This window comes from Myxocyprinus asiaticus, chromosome 1, assembly GCF_019703515.2.
Source record: "Myxocyprinus asiaticus isolate MX2 ecotype Aquarium Trade chromosome 1, UBuf_Myxa_2, whole genome shotgun sequence".
NCBI classification, from domain to species: domain Eukaryota; kingdom Metazoa; phylum Chordata; class Actinopteri; order Cypriniformes; family Catostomidae; genus Myxocyprinus; species Myxocyprinus asiaticus.
The window spans coordinates 5,382,847-5,401,376 of record NC_059344.1 but is presented as its reverse complement, the minus strand read 5'-3'; the positions used below and the strand labels follow the sequence as shown (position 1 = coordinate 5,401,376).

Here is an 18,530-nt window from a genome sequence, read left to right as displayed (position 1 = left end):
AGTTCTACCTTGGTCTCGTCAGACCACAAGACATTTTCCCACATGGTTTCTGGAGATAGAGTGTCTTCTTGCATAATTAGGACGGGACTGGATATTATTTTTTGTTAGAAGTGGCTTCTGTCTTGCCACCCTGCCCCAGAGCTCAGAATTGTGGAGAACATGCAAAATGGTTGTTACATGCATGGAGTGGCCAGTCTCTGCCATAAAGTCCCGCAGCTCCTTTAAGGTTGCCGTTGGCCCCTTGGTAGCCTCCCTGGTGAGCTTCCTCCTTGCACGATCATCAATCTTGGAGGGACAGCCTGATCTAGGCAAGGTCCTGGTGGTGCCATATTTCCTCCACTTCTTGATTATGGTCTTCACTGTGTTCCATGGTAAATCTAAGGCCTTCTAAATCTTTTTATATCCCTCCCCTGATTTGTACCATTCAACAATAAGGTCCCAAAGATCTTTTGTTAGCTCCTTGTTGCCCATGGTTGTCTCTACACATGAACATACACTATGCAACAAAGAAACCTTCAGTGAAATCCTACAGAAACAGCTGATTTTATTTTAATCTAATTAGAATCACTTCAGTTGATCTCAGATGAAGGCAAATTATCTTTGTGCATGATTTGGGACATGATTGCTTAAATCTGAACACAATTATAACCCCCATTATGAGGGGTGTGTACACTTATTCAACCAAGGTGTTTTAGTTTTCCATTTGTGATTCATTGTCAGAAATGTGTAGCCTTTTGTTTTTACTGTGATTTTGTAGGTTACCATGTCCAAATGAAAGTGAAAAAAAAAAAAAAAACACTAGAAATATTGAAAGGGTGTGTAGACTTTTGATAGCCACTAATATACACACACACAGATCCAGTAACTGTCTTCAGTGCTAAATTAAAAGCAGGTTTACTGAAGAGCAAACACAAAATCACCACACAGTTAGAAGCAAGCACAACATACAGAGACCATCTGCAGTCATAAATGAACACGTTTGACAAAGAACTACAAGTGCGCAACTTCACTTAAATGGCCCTGTTATAGCTCCCTCAAGAACAGCACCAGACCACTCCAGGTAACAGGAAAAGTAATAAGATTCCACCAACAGTGGCCCATGCTATTATCATCGACTTATCTAAAAAGTACAAAAATGAAAAACAGAACTTTTTTCTTTTAAGTCCTACGAATACTCAAAGGAATTTCGAATTTTACATTGCCCTTCCCTAAATATACCATCACTTTAATGTAGATAATTTGTATTTATTTTATTGTTTTAACTTAAAGGGAAGGTGAGGGGTGGATCAGTAATTGTAAATATGAATCCCTACCACTTCATCTCTCTAATATGATTAACAAATGTACCGTCGGTTTGTTATCTCGCATTCTGGAGCTTAAAGATTTAAAATATATGAACGTGTCCGACGCCCAGAGACGGCTGGCTCTGTGTTCTACTCGCATGACGTCACTCTCCGGAACCTCAGGAAGCTACGCAGTTCTGCCAGCAACTCGCAGCTGACCCTCTAGACTCCCGGCCATGGTTAGCGACGGTATAGCCTGGATTGGAACCAGTGATCTACAGGCTATAGGGCTACAGCACCCCGCACTTCCGGTGAAGCACCTTAGCTGGATGAAGTGCCACTCGGGAGCCCGAGTCAAGGTTTTAAAAACAATTGGATATTCCAAATTGGGAGAAAATGGGGGTAAGAAATAATGGGGGATTCCAAATTTTTAAATAAAAGGTTCTAACTAGAGAGTGTATAAACCCCCTGTATTTAAAACAAAGGTCAAAGGAAACACAAATGGGGCTCCTGAGTGGCGCATCCAGTAAAGGTGCTCTGCGTGAGCGCAGGATGCGCCCTATAGCCAGGACGTTGCTGGTTTGAGTCCGGACTATTCCACAGCCGACCATGGACGGGAGCTCCCAGGGGGCGGTGCTCAGTTGGCTGTGTGCCGCTCGGGGGAGGGAGGGTTAGGTCGGCCAGGGTGTCCTCAGCTCATCGCACACCAGCGACCCCTGTAGTCTGGCCAGGTGCCTGCGGGCCTGTCTGTAAGCTGCCCAGAGCTGCGTTGTCCTCCGACACTGTATGCTCTGCAGATTCACCATGCTCTTGTGTGGCTGCATGGTGAATCTGCAGAGTGTAAAGAACCGGTCAGCTGATGGCACACACTTCAGAGGACAGCGTGTGTTCATCTTTGCTGCTCCTGAGTCAGCGTAGGGGTGGTAGCAGTGAGCTGAGCCTTAAAAATTGGGCATTTCAAATTGGGAGGAAAATAATTGGCAATGACTAAATAAAAAAAGGAAACATACCATTGGATGAACTGGTAGAACTGCCTGGATAGTCAATGAACTCTGGATTGGTGAGGTGGGAAGGAACAGAGACCTGTTTATAAAAAAAAAAAATATTCAAAAATGTTCAAATATATTATTTCTAAACTCCCTGCCTGCCAGCCTGTCTGCCTTCCTTCCCTGCCAAAAAAAAAAAAAACGTTGTTTAGTACAAATTAGTCCAGACAGACGCCAGTTTACCTTCAGCTCTTTGCTGTTTTTTCCCCCACAATCATTTACATTTTACTTGCAGCCATATTTGCATTTATTACAATGGCACTGATTGATTAGAATTCACTTCTACTAGAGCATTTTTTTTTTTCTGTTAGCACAGATGATCCGCCAACCGGAAAATACACCCCACGGAAAAACAGAATTGACAGTAATAATAGAATAAAATGTGCCAGAAATTACCTCCATGCTATCTCTTCTTACCTGCTGAGCAGTTGTAAACGCTTGCTAGATCTCCAACTTGTTGAAGAGTGATTTCATTCCCGCCGATGCTAAGCACTTCAAACCGCTTGAAAGACGGGACGATAACCAGCTGCTCTTAGACTTCACGTGGTCTCGCCGAATAGTTTCCAAATCTCCACGCCTTGACAGGTCTGGATTTTCAACAGCGTTTTGTTCTCGAAGTTTCCTGCTTTTTCCTTGCTTAGAAAACTGGAAGTGAACTCTCCAACTGACAATTTGACCAACGGATCTAGCCAAATCTAAGGTTAGAATTGGGATTGGGGCAGCCTGTCTGAAAAACACACTCAATAAACAAATGAAAAGGAGATGAAAGAAGACAGGCAAAAGGAGAAAAGACCAAGAAGGAGATGAAGATAAAGTAGAAGGAGAAGACCAGAAAGAAGGAGACAATCAAGAAGAATGTGAAGATGAAGACCAAGACGAAGAATGAAAAGAGAGGAGAAGAGCAAGAAGGAGGGGGAGAAAAGAAACCAAGAAGACCAAAGAAAAGGGAGAAAGAGAGAAAGACCAAGATGAAAAAGCAGAAAAAGAACTAGGAGATGGAGTGAGAAGACCACGATAAAGAGGAAGAACAAGGAAGAGTGAGGAGAAATTGGAGAACAACAAGAAAAAAAGGAGAACAAGGAGAAGAAATAACAGGAGGAGATCAAGAAACAGGGGGAAAAAAAATGAAAGAGGAGAAAGGGCAACAAACATATCCCATCAATAATGTACAACTCTAACTGGGGAAACTAAACTGCTTTTGTTTTGTATAAGTAAAAACGACAAACTTACCAGATTGGCAGCCACAAGTGAACAGCCAATAAGAGAACAAAGAATTCCAAAAGAGTTGGAGCCATCTTCACTATCCTGTTAGTTTAGATGAATTTAAAACAAAAATCAAGACAGAAATGTTTACTAGTACAACGTGTCATTATGTGTTCCTGCAAACAAAGTGTTCCTCCAGCTGCCTCTCTTTAAACACTCTTAGCAACCTTCAGTTCACAGAAACAGTAGTGAACAATACAATGCGTCTGTTGGGCACATTATTGTTAAAGTGCCATCTATTCCATAGTAATACTTTAACATACAGTACAGTACCTAGTCATTGTCCTCTGAGCTTGAGGAGTCGTCCTTCTCACTTGACACCCCCCGGACAATGTCATGTTCTGTTACATCATCATTAGTTTGAAAGAAGCTGTAAATCTCTGCCGTGATTCGAGCTTGTTGGCATGACTGCATTTTTCTTTCTTTTTTTACAGAGCACGTTTACGTTTGGCAGATTCCAGACTGTCACGTGATTGTATCGCAGTACTCGTGTAAGACGCAGGGCAATTTTTACAAGGAAAATAATATGGCTAAAAAAGTGCCTCTTAAATTCAAAGGAACGCGGTACTTTTCTCATTGGTTGTCGCTCGGCACATGATTTCCTAACCCTGGTAGGAGAAAATATTATATACTGAATGTCAAAATATGATTTATGACCTAACAGGTGTATTCTCACATTTGACCTTTGCTTCCACTTCCTCCCTCCGGCTGTTGTACAGGATATGGTATGATGTGTTTGGTCAGCTGTTATGATATTCCCACGCTGTAGCCGTACCATCTGTGTAATTAAAAGAGTAAATATAATGTATCTTTAATGGTGTACTATGCTTAGTGGAAAACTGAGGTGCCAAAATAATGCATGGTATAAGATTTTTTTTCCCTCTCAACTCAAATTTAAAAATAGAGATTGATTAAATACAAAGTTGTAATCACCAAGATGTTTTAAACAATGATGACGTAATATGGGATAAATAATTATCATTATTAATGTAAAAATAAAATGTAGTATTACCATGTTAAGGAGCTGATCTTATCCTGGCCTTAAGATCAGGAAATATCTGAAATTTTGTAAAGGCAGATCAGAGGATTCCTTACAGTTTGTGTCAAACAGTGATAGTGGTTAGTGGTAACTAACTTTTGCAGAAAATTGTATGGACTCATGTTAGACACTCCCCACCCTGGCAATATTCTGGAACGATTTCTTAAGTGGAAATAGGGGGGTGTCACTATCCCTGAGGGGAAAATATTTCAGCCAAAATGCTTTGCTGTGTTTAGGAAGTTTGTGTTTTAAAATCTTTGATCTGATCCTCTCTGAAGTGACATCCTGGATACTTGAACAACAAAAACAAACGGCATGGTATGGTTGACAGTCCTTGTAAATTATTCAAACATAGGTTTGTATTTTGTGTTCAATATCACTGTAGCGGCGTTCGCGTTGAGGTTTGTGCGCAAGACCAAGACGGGTTTTTTAACTCGTAACATTACTCTTTTAAAATGGCATTTATTTTCAAAAGTATGTGTTGTTTGTATGATTTATTTATTTATGAAATATTTGAAATTTACAAAAAAAAAAAAAAAAAAAAAAAACGTACTGTTTGTAACTTGATGTTTAACAGGCTTTTAAAAAATCTTGTATATGCAATTCAGGACATGATGACAGCAAAAAAAAAAAAAAAAAAAAAAAAAATTGTTTGCATTGATCAACTGTGTAAGTTTACATAACGATCATTTTCTTGTATTTATATATTTGTTATTAGAAGTGTGTAGATGTTATGTGACTTTTTTAGTGTCTGGTCCGTTAATTACTAATAATAGACATACGGATCAGAGTGGCGCTGTCAACAGAGGTGTTCTGCAAGGTAGGCATATATTATTTGCGGTCGCACTCGAGCATACAATGTAATAATGTTGCTAAAACAAAATGTGATGATGTGCAACAATTTACTTCCATAGTCACTATACTGAAGATGAACAGATGGGTTAAGAAAGACAGAGTTTAACATTAGCTTAACAAACAGGGTTATGTTACTAAAACTCAATGTCTCTTAATTTTAGTTTTGTCTTTAACATAAGTGTCTTCCATTTATCAAAGATAAGAAAGTATCTAAAACAATAAGTAAAGGATGTGCTGCAAACTAATCCACATATTCACTTAGCGTTACAGTATTTTAGCAAACAGGTTTGTGTTACGTCAACGATTTGATATAATTCTAGTAGTATCTTTAAGTTTGTTAATTTTTTACTTTTAACAAAGAGGATAAAATGTTTTTCCAAAACAAAAAGGTCAACGTTGTGCAGCAAACTCAGTTACTTTGAAGATAACGAACAAATTGTTTAACAAAAATAAAGTCTAACATAACGTTATGTAATCAAACAGAGGTATGTTACTATAACACAGTAATGCATTTTATGTCATTTTAGATGTAGCTTTAACACAAAGAGTCTTAAATGTTTTATTTTTTAACAAAAAGAGAAGAAAACTTTATGCCGTCCCTGGGTGGGCTCGAACCACCAACCTTTCGGTTAACAGCCGAACGCGCTAACCGATTGCGCCACAGAGACTGTCCTCCATTGCTCGACAACAGCGTTCATGGAGTTGAAGACTGTTGTCTTTCACCCAGACAAGGTGCTTCGCAACAGAAACTACTATAAGAACCCTAAATCATAACGTTATTAAATGTCTGGCTTGCATTCACTTGTTTAGGTTATTTGTAGTTGTTTCAGTCACTTATTTTTACATTTAGTCGCTGGTTTCAACCGTTTGGTATATTGCCACTAGATGGCAGTACAGACTAATAGACACCCCACCGTTTTTCCAGGACGATTGGCCATGTGAAATACAGAAAATCGCCAAGTTTCATCCAAACTTGATAGTCTGCAAAAAGATTGCTGCTTGTGAAATAAGTATATTACTCATTAACCAGATTTATTGTGGAAATTGCATTACGTCTTTAGATATGATATAAAGAACAAGGTTCCCCACTCCTACCTAAACACAAAGACACTAACTTCACCCTAGTCTTCATGCAGTTACTGGTGGGGGGTATTTATGCAATAAATCCCGCTGGCACAGTGAAAACAACCAGCAAGATGGCGACCGTCCTATGCCACGGATGTGCTCCCGACACAACCGCTCTACCCACGGTCACCACACAAAAATAACAAACAAATTACAATGAGCTCAACTTGTCCCAAAAGGGGACAAATTGCTAAAGCCTACCAAGGGAACACAAACGGCAAAACAGCAGCAATAATACTGCCACAAAATCCCCACTGTTGAAACCAAAAGATCACTTGCCTTTTAAAACACTGAATGTAAATGCGATCTTCACCTCATGTAAATTAGATTTCATGATGATTACGTTTGTAATAGTTCACAATGCCACACTTCCGATCAATATTTTATAGTTTATGGCCATTATCACAGGTTAAACGCAATGTGGGAATCCAGAGAATATTTACGGAATAAAGCCGCACAGCTCTGTATGCTGTCAGCAGATAAACACATTTATTCATGATTAATCTCAGATTTTAAAAGTAGGAAAATTTGACTTACACTTCCTGTCATAATGCATTTATATGTTCTTTGGAAAGAACACAAACGAACAAAACAATACAGTATGTAACAAAAATGCTTTATTAACATTTTCCAAACTCCACAGCATAAAGACAGAAAAATCACTAAAATAGCTCCAATTCGAGTAACATTAAACATTTCCCAAAGTCTAAGTAGGATGTTGACTTACTGAAATAAACTAGTATTCATTGAAATGCGCATTAAACCCTCATTTAATATTAATCAGTGGGAAGGCTGTCAGGGTATCAAGCGCTGCATTGAACTCCACATGAAAAGCGCATTTTGTTCTGCTTTTAGCGCTGGCACTTCCAATATAAAAGAATTCATCCGAACTGTCCGGTGATCATTAGCTGACACTTCAAAAGCTCTGCGGCAACGGGTACAAAGTTGAAATTATATGAAATATGAGTGGAGCGTCAACAGGAAGAAAAACTAGCTGCACAGCGGGCTTGTAAGTATTGACACGCTTATGTGGTAGAATGCTGACTTACAAAAGACGCGGGAGGACTTCAGTGAAGTCCTGCAAAGTCCCTTCAGCATTTTTATACGAGGTTCTTTCTTCAGCACTTGATCATTAGCACAGACTCCCTGTTGTGTTTGTTTAATGTCCCCACTAAACACATCATAAAGGCACCGCCCTCTATCAGCGTTTACAACTCACACAGAGCGGAATAAAATGTCAGAACCTAATGTCAAATCGGTACACGCCTTAATTGCGATTAAGAAAAATGTATGCGTTAAACGCTTTAAATAATTCGCATGGGTTAAGGAGTAAATGCTGAAAGCACTAATATATAAAGAAAAAGTAGATCTTGCATTTCAAAAAAGTTGGGCACACCTGGAGAAGCCAATCTCTGTCAGCTTGAATTATATACATTTTTATTACATAGATCTGCTTTGGGTGTCTGTTGGCTTTAGATATGGTTTGCACAATTGTTTTGTTGTTATTCAATCGTAGAGATTGTTAAAACTTAGGCTTATTAATGCATTTTAGCCAACGTGATTTTACTTCGAAACCTTCATACAATCTAAATTTTGTTCCCCAATTACTTGATTTATTCTGATGATTAATTGTTAGATTACTCAATTACCAAAATAATTGTTAGTGACAGCCCTAGACGTAACGCTTATTTATTTGGTCCAGATATTTTAAATAATTCAAAAATGAATACAAATGCAAGTCACACAAAACAATTACTTAATTGAGCATATTTTTATCTCGGAGTTTAAAGTAACTTTTTTTGGGGGGATGGTTTTTACATAAAGACCCTGGAAAAAAACAAAATCAATGTTCCATTAAAAGCTGAAATATCTGAAAAAAAGAAATGTTGGCATGACTATTGCAGAACAATATTTTATTATTTCTTAAAAAAAAAATAAATAAAAAAAAAAGTAGTGAAAATTGTTTTAAAATTATATTTAAAAAAATGTTGTCGATCAAATCAAAGTCATGTGGTGTAACAAACATGTAGTTAGTCATATTGTGGTTTATGTTGATAAGTCATAAAAGGACCCCTTTAAAACCTCAAGACTGAGCATGAAGTTAAAAAAAATATATATATTTGTTCAGGTCAAACGGAGTAACCCAGAGAAAACGTATCTTTTCCCGAAGAATTTTAATGTTCTTACAAGATTTTACACTTGAAACTGGTCTTTATTTCTCTTTTTGTAAAACACTTTGAATTGTCATTGTGTATGAAATGAGTTAGATCAAAAACTTGCTTTGCATTAATCTGCATTTTGATCTCTTTAGGGGAGCTCACTGGAGTGGATTACATACTCCAGATTTAGAGAACACAGACCAGTTGCTGGAGGACGTTAATGTGGAACAGCAGGAGGAGGAAGAATTTGAAGAGGACCTCACTGATGACCCTATTATATCCTGACTCCTTGAAGGCTTCACTATCACTGCAGAATTCAGCCAGATTCAAATTGTTTTCACTCGATATTGCATCTTAAATGAGACGCAAATGTATGAGATGCTAAAAAAAAAAAAAAAAAAAAAAATCAGTTTAGTGCATGTCTACTTAGAAAACCATTAAAACAGCGCTGACAGATGCAAAAGAAAATTTCAGTGTGAACGTCCTGAAAAGATAAAACTATTACGTCATTTCCTGCGACACATCAGTCTCTGCTTACCTGTAACAGGATCGACTGTGCAACCGCATCCTATCAGGGCATGCTATGTCCAATTTGCTGAGCCAATGGCGCTCTCCGATTTCATATTTGGAATAAAAGCATAAAGAAAAAAGAAAGGAAAAAAAAGTGTTCATACATTGGAAAACGTATAAAATGGATGCATTCTTTTGTAAGTGAACTACCATTATCAAACACCCATAAACGAACCTGAGTGATTTACTTACACTACCAGCATTTTTTAACAGTACTCATATATAGAGAAATGCCTGAACTGACTGAGCTGCTGTTACACGAAAAGCTGGCTTAAACAAGTCAGTATGGTATGATAATTTATGCAAAATTGTAATATATAAAAATGCATAAGCATGAAATTTGTAGTTTCTTACATCTACATCTTATAATATAACAGCCTGAGTATCATTCACTTTTTTGCTGTTACTCCGCTGCACACTTTTGAAATTTCAGCACTTCATTTTTACAAGCAATTGCGAAAACACCACTCGTCCCTGGGTGGGCTCGAACCACCAACCTTTCGGTTAACAGCCGAACGCGCTAACCGATTGCGCCACAGAGACTGTATTACAGCTCTTGAAAACAGGAAAAAAAAAATAATAAAACACTGCGCCAATCATGGAGTTGAGGACTGTTGTCTTTCACCCAGACAAGGTGCTTCACAACAGAAACTACTATAAGAACCCTAAATCATAACGTTATTAAATGTCTGGCTTGCATTCACTTGTTTAGGTTATTTGTAGTTGTTTCAGTCACTTATTTTTACATTTAGTCGCTGGTTTCAACCGTTTGGTACATTGCCACTAGATGGCAGTACAGACTAATAGACACCCCACCGTTTTTCCAGGACGATTGGCCACGTGAAATACAGAAAATCGCCAAGTTTCATCCAAACTTGATAGTCTGCAAAAAGATTGCTGCTTGTGAAATAAGTATATTACTCATTAACCAGATTTATTGTGGAAATTGCATTACGTCTTTAGATATGATATAAAGAACAAGGTTCCCCACTCCTACCTAAACACAAAGACACTAACTTCACCCTAGTCTTGCATGCAGTTACTGGTGGGGGGTATTTATGCAATAAATCCCGCTGGCACAGTGAAAACAACCAGCAAGATGGCGACCGTCCTATGCCACGGATGTGCTCCCGACACAACCGCTCTACCCACGGTCACCACACAAAAATAACAAACAAATTACAATGAGCTCAACTTGTCCCAAAAGGGGACAAATTGCTAAAGCCTACCAAGGGAACACAAACGGCAAAACAGCAGCAATAATACTGCCACAAAATCCCCACTGTTGAAACCAAAAGATCACTTGCCTTTTAAAACACCACGGAGAACAAATCTTCAGCCAAAAAATCAAAATGAAGAAAGCTGCTGTGGTCAAAAGTGACAAGAGTACGAGTATAAGCAACATAAAATAATGTAATTTAAAAAATAAAAACTTCCATTGGACTTGATTAAAGTTACACACGCAGTGATGGATGCACAAACACTTTCTTTTTCTGTAAATCGGACTGAATCCAGACGATCCAAGAAGGTTATTTTTGACAAATTATCATTGGAGTTCTGTTCTGTGTAAATTACAGTTTGAATGTAAATGCGATCTTCACCTCATGTAAATTAGATTTCATGATGATTACGTTTGTAATAGTTCACAATGCCACACTTCCGATCAATATTTTATAGTTTATGGCCATTATCACAGGTTAAACGCAATGTGGGAATCCAGAGAATATTTACGGAATAAAGCCGCACAGCTCTGTATGCTGTCAGCAGATAAACACATTTATTCATGATTAATCTCAGATTTTAAAAGTAGGAAAATTTGACTTACACTTCCTGTCATAATGCATTTATATGTTCTTTGGAAAGAACACAAATGAACAAAACAATACAGTATGTAACAAAAATGCTTTATTAACATTTTCTAAACTCCACAGCATAAAGACAGAAAAATCACTAAAATAGCTCCAATTCGAGTAACATTAAACATTTCCCAAAGTCTAAGTAGGATGTTGACTTACTGAAATAAACTAGTATTCATTGAAATGCGCATTAAACCCTCATTTAATATTAATCAGTGGGAAGGCTGTCAGGGCATCAAGCGCTGCATTGAACTCCACATGAAAAGCGCATTTTGTTCTGCTTTTAGCGCTGGCACTTCCAATATAAAAGGTAATTAATCCGAACTGTCCAGTGATCATTAGCTGACACTTCAAAAGCTCTGCGGCAACGAGTACAAAGTTGAAATTATATGAAATATGAGTGGAGCGTCAACAGGAAGAAAAACTAGCTGCACAGCGGGCTTGTAAGTATTGACACGCTTATGTGGTAGAATGCTGACTTACAAAAGACGCGGGAGGACTTCAGTGAAGTCCCGCAAAGTCCCTTCAGCATTTTTATACGAGGTTCTTTCTTCAGCACTTGATCATTAGCACAGACTCCCTGTTGTGTTTGTTTAATGTCCCCACTAAACACATCATAAAGGCCCCGCCCTCTATCAGCGTTTACAACTCACACAGAGCGGAATAAAATGTCAGAACAGACAGATGACCCTATTATATCCTGACTCCTTGAAGGCTTTACTATCACTGCAGAATTCAGCCAGATTCAAATTGTTTTCACTCGATATTGCATCTTAAATGAGACGCAAATGTATGAGATGCTAAAAAAAAAAAAAAAAAAAAAAAATCAGTTTAGTGCATGTCTACTTAGAAAACCATTAAAACAGCGCTGACAGATGCAAAAGAAAATTTCAGTGTGAACGTCCTGAAAAGATAAAACTATTACGTCATTTCCTGCGACACATCAGTCTCTGCTTACCTGTAACAGGATCGACTGTGCAACCGCATCCTATCAGGGCATGCTATGTCCAATTTGCTGAGCCAATGGCGCTCTCCGATTTCATATTTGGAATAAAAGCATAAAGAAAAAAGAAAGGAAAAAAAAGTGTTCATACATTGGAAAACGTATAAAATGGATGCATTCTTTTGTAAGTGAACTACCATTATCAAACACCCATAAACGAACCTGAGTGATTTACTTACACTACCAGCATTTTTTAACAGTACTCATATATAGAGAAATGCCTGAACTGACTGAGCTGCTGTTACACGAAAAGCTGGCTTAAACAAGTCAGTATGGTATGATAATTTATGCAAAATTGTAATATATAAAAATGCATAAGCATGAAATTTGTAGTTTCTTACATCTACATCTTATAATATAACAGCCTGAGTATCATTCACTTTTTTGCTGTTACTCCGCTGCACACTTTTGAAATTTCAGCACTTCATTTTTACAAGCAATTGCGAAAACACCACTCGTCCCTGGGTGGGCTCGAACCACCAACCTTTCGGTTAACAGCCGAACGCGCTAACCGATTGCGCCACAGAGACTGTATTACAGCTCTTGAAAACAGGAAAAAAAAAAATAATAAAACACTGCGCCAATCATGGAGTTGAGGACTGTTGTCTTTCACCCAGACAAGGTGCTTCACAACAGAAACTACTATAAGAACCCTAAATCATAACGTTATTAAATGTCTGGCTTGCATTCACTTGTTTAGGTTATTTGTAGTTGTTTCAGTCACTTATTTTTACATTTAGTCGCTGGTTTCAACCGTTTGGTACATTGCCACTAGATGGCAGTACAGACTAATAGACACCCCACCGTTTTTCCAGGACGATTGGCCACGTGAAATACAGAAAATCGCCAAGTTTCATCCAAACTTGATAGTCTGCAAAAAGATTGCTGCTTGTGAAATAAGTATATTACTCATTAACCAGATTTATTGTGGAAATTGCATTACGTCTTTAGATATGATATAAAGAACAAGGTTCCCCACTCCTACCTAAACACAAAGACACTAACTTCACCCTAGTCTTCATGCAGTTACTGGTGGGGGGTATTTATGCAATAAATCCCGCTGGCACAGTGAAAACAACCAGCAAGATGGTGACCGTCCTATGCCACGGATGTGCTCCCGACACAACCGCTCTACCCACGGTCACCACACAAAAATAACAAACAAATTACAATGAGCTCAACTTGTCCCAAAAGGGGACAAATTGCTAAAGCCTACCAAGGGAACACAAACGGCAAAACAGCAGCAATAATACTGCCACAAAATCCCCACTGTTGAAACCAAAAGATCACTTGCCTTTTAAAACACTGAATGTAAATGCGATCTTCACCTCATGTAAATTAGATTTCATGATGATTACGTTTGTAATAGTTCACAATGCCACACTTCCGATCAATATTTTATAGTTTATGGCCATTATCACAGGTTAAACGCAATGTGGGAATCCAGAGAATATTTACGGAATAAAGCCGCACAGCTCTGTATGCTGTCAGCAGATAAACACATTTATTCACGATTAATCTCAGATTTTAAAAGTAGGAAAATTTGACTTACACTTCCTGTCATAATGCATATATATGTTCTTTGGAAAGAACACAAATGAACAAAACAATACAGTATGTAACAAAAATGCTTTATTAACATTTTCCAAACTCCACAGCATAAAGACAGAAAAATCACTAAAATAGCTCCAATTCGAGTAACATTAAACATTTCCCAAAGTCTAAGTAGGATGTTGACTTTCTGAAATAAACTAGTATTCATTGAAATGCGCATTAAACCCTCATTTAATATTAATCAGTGGGAAGGCTGTCAGGGCATCAAGCGCTGCATTGAACTCCACATGAAAAGCGCATTTTGTTCTGCTTTTAGCGCTGGCACTTCCAATATAAAAGAATTCATCCGAACTGTCCGGTGATCATTAGCTGACATTTCAAAAGCTCTGCGGCAACGGGTACAAAGTTGAAATTATATGAAATATGAGTGGAGCGTCAACAGGAAGAAAAACTAGCTGCACAGCGGGCTTGTAAGTATTGACACGCTTATGTGGTAGAATGCTGACTTACAAAAGACGCGGGAGGACTTCAGTGAAGTCCCGCAAAGTCCCTTCAGCATTTTTATACGAGGTTCTTTCTTCAGCACTTGATCATTAGCACAGACTCCCTGTTGTGTTTGTTTAATGTCCCCACTAAACACATCATAAAGGCACCGCCCTCTATCAGCGTTTACAACTCACACAGAGCGGAATAAAATGTCAGAACCTAATGTCAAATCGGTACACGCCTTAATTGCGATTAAGAAAAATGTACGCGTTAAACGCTTTAAATAATTCGCATGGGTTAAGGAGTAAATGCTGAAAGCACTAATATATAAAGAAAAAGTAGATCTTGCATTTCAAAAAAGTTGGGCACACCTGGAGAAGCCAATCTCTGTCAGCTTGAATTATATACATTTTTATTACATAGATCTGCTTTGGGTGTCTGTTGGCTTTAGATATGGTTTGCACAATTGTTTTGTTGTTATTCAATCGTAGAGATTGTTAAAACTTAGGCTTATTAATGCATTTTAGCCAACGTGATTTTACTTCGAAACCTTCATACAATCAAAATTTTGTTCCCCAATTACTTGATTTATTCTGATGATTAATTGTTAGATTACTCAATTACCAAAATAATTGTTAGTGACAGCCCTAGACGTAACGCTTATTTATTTGGTCCAGATATTTTAAATAATTCAAAAATGAATACAAATGCAAGTCACACAAAACAATTACTTAATTGAGCATATTTTTATCTCGGAGTTTAAAGTAACTTTTTTTTGGGGGATGGTTTTTACATAAAGACCCTGGAAAAAAACAAAATCAATGTTCCATTAAAAGCTGAAATATCTGAAAAAAAGAAATGTTGGCATGACTATTGCAGAACAATATTTTATTATTTCTTAAAAAAAAAAAAAATAAAAAAAAAAGTAGTGAAAATTGTTTTAAAATTATATTTAAAGAAATGTTGTCGATCAAATCAAAGTCATGTGGTGTAACAAACATGTAGTTAGTCATATTGTGGTTTATGTTGATAAGTCATAAAAGGACCCCTTTAAAACCTCAAGACTGAGCATGAAGTTAAAAAAAATATATATATTTGTTCAGGTCAAACGGAGTAACCCAGAGAAAACGTATCTTTTCCCGAAGAATTTTAATGTTCTTACAAGATTTTACACTTGAAACTGGTCTTTATTTCTCTTTTTGTAAAACACTTTGAATTGTCATTGTGTATGAAATGAGTTAGATCAAAAACTTGCTTTGCATTAATCTGCATTTTGATCTCTTTAGGGGAGCTCACTGGAGTGGATTACATACTCCAGATTTAGAGAACACAGACCAGTTGCTGGAGGACGTTAATGTGGAACAGCAGGAGGAGGAAGAATTTGAAGAGGACCTCACTGATGACCCTATTATATCCTGACTCCTTGAAGGCTTCACTATCACTGCAGAATTCAGCCAGATTCAAATTGTTTTCACTCGATATTGCATCTTAAATGAGACGCAAATGTATGAGATGCTAAAAAAAAAAAAAAAAAAAAAAAAAAATCAGTTTAGTGCATGTCTACTTAGAAAACCATTAAAACAGCGCTGACAGATGCAAAATAAAATTTCAGTGTGAACGTCCTGTAAAGATAAAACTATTACGTCATTTCCTGCGACACATCAGTCTCTGCTTACCTGCAACGGATCGACTGTGCAACCGCATCCTATCAGGGCATGCTATGTCCAATTTGCTGAGCCAATGGCGCTCTCCGATTTCATATTTGGAATAAAAGCATAAAGAAAAAGAAAGGAAAAAAAAAGTGTTCATACATTGGAAAATGCATAAACTGACTGAGCTGCTGTTACACGAAAAGCTGGCTTAAACAAGTCAGTATGGTATGATAATTTATGCAAAATTGTAATATATAAAAATGCATAAGCATGAAATTTGTAGTTCTTTACATCTTATAATGTAACAGACGGCGTATCAATAACTTCTTAGCTGTTACTCCGCTGCACGCTTTTGAAATTCCAGCACTTCATTTTTACAAGCAATCGCGAAAACTTCATTCATCCTTGGGTGAGCGCGAACCACCAACCGTTCAATCAAAAGCCGAAAGCGCTAACCGATCGCGCCACAGAGACTGTATTGTAACGATTGAAAACAGAAAGAAAAAAAAATAATAATAAATAAATAATATGTAATGCCATTTGATGCTTCTGCATTTCTTTATATATTTTAATTTTGTATAGATTATTATGTCAGTTGACTTGTTTAAGCCTGCTCTCAGTGTACTCGTGTAACAGGAGCTCAGTCAGTGTACACACACGCACACACACGAGAATAAATTACAGTGCTGGTTTGTTAATTCCTCAATAGCTACATCATGCTTGCCTTGAAATCCAAAAAACTATCACCGTCCCTGGGTGGGCTCGAACCACCAACCTTTCGGTTAACAGCCGAACGCGCTAACCGATTGCGCCACAGAGACTTTCGTCTAACCGTCCAAAACAGCAAAAAAAAAAATACACTGCGCCAATCATGGCATTGAAGACCGTCATTTTTCACCCAGACAGGTGCTTCGCAACAGAAACTACTATAAGAACACTGCATCATCATAACGTTATTAAATGTCTGGCTTGCTTTCATTAGTTTAGGTTATTTGTAGTTGTTTTAGTCACTTATTTTTACATTTAGTCTCTGTGTTCAACCGTCTTGTATTTTGCCACTAGATGGCAGTACAGACTAATAGACACCCCACCGTTTTTCCAGGACGATTGGCCATGTGAAATACAGAAAGTCGCCAAGTTTCATCCAAACTTGATAATCTGCAACAATATTGCTGCTTGTGAAATACGTATATTACTCATTAACCAGATTTATTGTGAAAATTGCATTAGGGTCTATATATAGGTTCCACAATATATTTTTACAACTCCTCTTACAGTGTTTACTCACAGATTCAGTGTGTTCATATCTGATATCTACTTTTCTACAGCTAGGATCATGCTATTTACTGAACTGCTGGTACGAAACTACCCTCCCAGACCAATTCTAAAAACACAGTGAAGTCAATCTTAATAAAAGTAGAATAAATTAGCCATTGCACTACACATACACCGTTGTCAGGTATCATTATAGGCTATGACATTTAGTATTAAGATAATTCAACAATTCGCTGGTAATGATCAATATTACTGCTTCTAAACGCTCTACATTATCTCAGAACAATATTAATACATTCTGAACTAGTTTCATAGCCCGGCTAGCTCAGTCGGTAGAGCATGAGACTCTTAATCTCAGGGTCGTGGGTTCGAGCCCCACGTTGGGCGATAGATTTTGCATGCTCAATGAACAATTATAGGTTGGCAATTTACATCACACTGCAAGAAACGGTGATTCTAAACCAAAATATAAGAAATTATGTATTTTAATATAATTTAATATAAAACATGAGCTGTTTAATGCTTTAGTGTCTAAAACACATGTTAATTAAAGCTCTCATTTGTGATTGAATGCTCGCTTTGTGGGTTTTGTTGTTAAACGGGAGGTAGTTAATATGTGTAGGCTATCTGTTATATAAAAGACTTAAGTTTTTAGTTGTTTTACTCAGTCTTGTGACTATCTATTTAGATCAAATAGGATTGTAAATTGAGTGTTCTCTTTGATTGCTGGTTCGGATTGGCAGAATGGCTTCAGAATTAGCAGGATTACAGAATACCAAGTGTCCAAATGAGTGATATTTAATGTGTAAATGTGTAGGAAAGTTCTATAAAATACAGAAAATATAAATACACATATAAATATACCATAAAAAAGGAATTAAATCTTTAGTAAAACTAAATAAAAGCATTAACACTAATCTACAAACAAACATTTGTTTATGGTAACGCACGTGACCCAACATGTAAAATTGGGGCTCAAAGAAAATCCAGAGTTTCCCTCTCATAATTATGACTTTGTGGTGGCATTCATTTGCGCACAACTAGTAAACACGAGCATTCCGACATGACTTGAACGCACCAAAAGTCCCTTCCAAGGCAAGTAAGTCCACTCAGCAGCCATCTTTAGTATGCTCCCGTGCAGCTATTTCTATGGATACAAGTGGCATAAAAGTACAGCTTCTGTCTACATGAATGGGGGAAAAGGCAAACATCTCCAAATGGTTGGTCAAGATTACGATCAAAGAACAGATTTCAACCAAGCAGTTAAATCTGACAACAATGGTGTCATAAACTGTGCTTCTTTAGCTCAGACCACACTAAAAAACACTATTTAGAGCACTTTACAGGCTGATTCATGTAATGTG

The 18,530-nt window shown here is 37.4% G+C and overlaps 5 non-coding genes across 5 annotated transcripts; 1 reads left to right on the top strand and 4 right to left on the bottom strand.

The window, feature by feature from the left end:
* Positions 1 to 6,080: 6,080 nt before the first annotated feature.
* trnan-guu (transfer RNA asparagine (anticodon GUU)) lies at positions 6,081 to 6,154 on the bottom strand. Its single transcript has one exon. It is a non-coding gene; the product is annotated as a tRNA-Asn (tRNA).
* Positions 6,155 to 9,809: 3,655 nt separating this feature from the next.
* On the bottom strand, positions 9,810 to 9,883 carry trnan-guu (transfer RNA asparagine (anticodon GUU)). The gene has a single exon. It is a non-coding gene; the product is annotated as a tRNA-Asn (tRNA).
* A 2,772-nt stretch (positions 9,884 to 12,655) lies between these two features.
* On the bottom strand, positions 12,656 to 12,729 carry trnan-guu (transfer RNA asparagine (anticodon GUU)). Its single transcript has one exon. It is a non-coding gene; the product is annotated as a tRNA-Asn (tRNA).
* A 3,909-nt stretch (positions 12,730 to 16,638) lies between these two features.
* Positions 16,639 to 16,712, bottom strand: trnan-guu (transfer RNA asparagine (anticodon GUU)). Its single transcript has one exon. It is a non-coding gene; the product is annotated as a tRNA-Asn (tRNA).
* Positions 16,713 to 17,480: 768 nt separating this feature from the next.
* Positions 17,481 to 17,553, top strand: trnak-cuu (transfer RNA lysine (anticodon CUU)). The gene has a single exon. It is a non-coding gene; the product is annotated as a tRNA-Lys (tRNA).
* The last annotated feature ends 977 nt before the right edge of the window (positions 17,554 to 18,530 follow it).